Source organism: Temnothorax curvispinosus, unplaced genomic scaffold (genome assembly GCF_003070985.1).
Source record: "Temnothorax curvispinosus isolate PA1 unplaced genomic scaffold, ASM307098v1 QBEX01011245.1, whole genome shotgun sequence".
Lineage (NCBI taxonomy): Eukaryota > Metazoa > Arthropoda > Insecta > Hymenoptera > Formicidae > Temnothorax > Temnothorax curvispinosus.
In genome coordinates this window covers 1-1,627 of record NW_020221025.1, presented here as the reverse complement: position 1 = coordinate 1,627, position 1,627 = coordinate 1, and the positions used below count along the sequence as shown (strand labels likewise).

General features: G+C 43.0%; 1 long non-coding RNA gene across 1 annotated transcript; it reads left to right on the top strand.

Annotated features, from left to right (window-relative positions):
• The first annotated feature begins 244 nt into the window (after positions 1-244).
• LOC112461296 lies at positions 245-1,433 on the top strand. The gene is made up of 4 exons (XR_003041533.1): positions 245-472; positions 536-652; positions 729-1,036; positions 1,132-1,433. It is a non-coding gene; the product is annotated as an uncharacterized LOC112461296 (long non-coding RNA).
• The last annotated feature ends 194 nt before the right edge of the window (positions 1,434-1,627 follow it).

The following is a 1,627-nucleotide window of genomic DNA, read 5'->3' as shown; positions in this document are numbered from 1 at the left end:
TTATAAAAGTCAACGGAAAGTTGACTTTTATAAGTCGACTTCTAGTCGACTTCTAAAAATGGCGAAAAGTCGACTTTTAGTCGACTTCTAAAAATGGCGGAATGTCGACTAAAAATCGACTTCTAAATAGTCGACTTATAAAAGTCAATTTTCCGTCGACTTTTATAAGTCGACTTCTAGTCGACTTCTAAAAATGGCGGAAAGTTGACTAAAAGTCGACTTCTGAATAGTCGACTATAAAAAGACGGAAAGCAGTCAAGCGGCGCGTCATCAATATGGCGGCGAATCTCGAGGAGGCTGGAGGAGAAAATTAATGTTTACGCGAGTGCAAGGAATACATGTCGCGAGACAGGACACGATAAGACGTCGAAAAGCGCCGCGCTATCAACCACCGCCACGAAACGTCGTCGTCGTCGTCATCATTGTCTTCCCGTTGACTTCCTCGATTAGATCAGAATACTGGAATTTGACTGTATGTATGTTGCAATATGTTTGAGACGGTTGTCTACGTTGTCTACAACAAGAATTGTTACAGAATGCCGTTACCAACCGACATGGAAGCAAAATTGCTGCGCCAGATAGTTCTTGCAGGTATGGCGGATCTAAAAGAGGATCAGGATAAGGCCAAGTGGAAATATGCTTTAGAGGTTAGGTATGGTGTGTTATTAATTATCATCGATAATTAAGACCTATTGAATGCGACCTCTCTATTCTGAACCATCTTTCAGAACACCATCAGAAATGGAGGAACCTGGTTCATGCATTCTTCGTGCGTTCTACGGAAAATCAGTCCGGAATAGGTGGTTTATAAAGAGGTGTACGAAACGAATAAGATGTATATGCGAGGTGTCACGGCGATAGAACCCGAATGATTGCCGAAATTCGCTTCCACGCTATGCCATCTTAGCCTGAGTTCCGATATTCGCTGCAAGTACTGAAAATCTATAGTTTACGTGACGTACATTATAGTTTTTCAGTACTGACAGTGAATATCGGAACGTAGCCTTAGTGAATCATTGGTTGATCCACCGCCAAGGTATTTTTATCACAATTGTTGCTTTATAATGTTTTCCCTATTTATTTATAAAGATATTAATCTTCATTATGATCGAATATTATTCTCATTTATAGATATAATCAAGGAACCGGGAAGATCATTTGCCGCGTGTCTGGTACATTTGGAAAGGCCGGATGGGGACTACCATCGATGGATATAGAGCATCTGTGGACGGTGTAAAGTGGTTCGCGTATTTCTTCTTGGGGTGCGTTCAGATTCCCCACCTGGTAGGTGATCGCTGGGTGACCGGGTGAGTGGGCGGAGCTACCGAGAAGCTCCCGAGTGGTTTATGGAATTTGAACGCACTCGACGCGCTCTATCTCTATTCTCTCGTCACTACCGGTACAAAATTGTATCCCTTCTCACGTAAGTTAACCTCATTTCTACATGTATAAGGGCAAAAGCACATATGACAGTCGTAGTCGTGGACGTAAGTAACGCACAAGCTTTGGCGTATCCTGATCTGTCAGGTCGGGGTCTACGACCGTCGTATATCGCTACGCCATGTTATGTGCTTTGGCCCTAAAGCCGATTACAATAGCGTAAACGTAGTCGTAAGTGGTTTGTAAC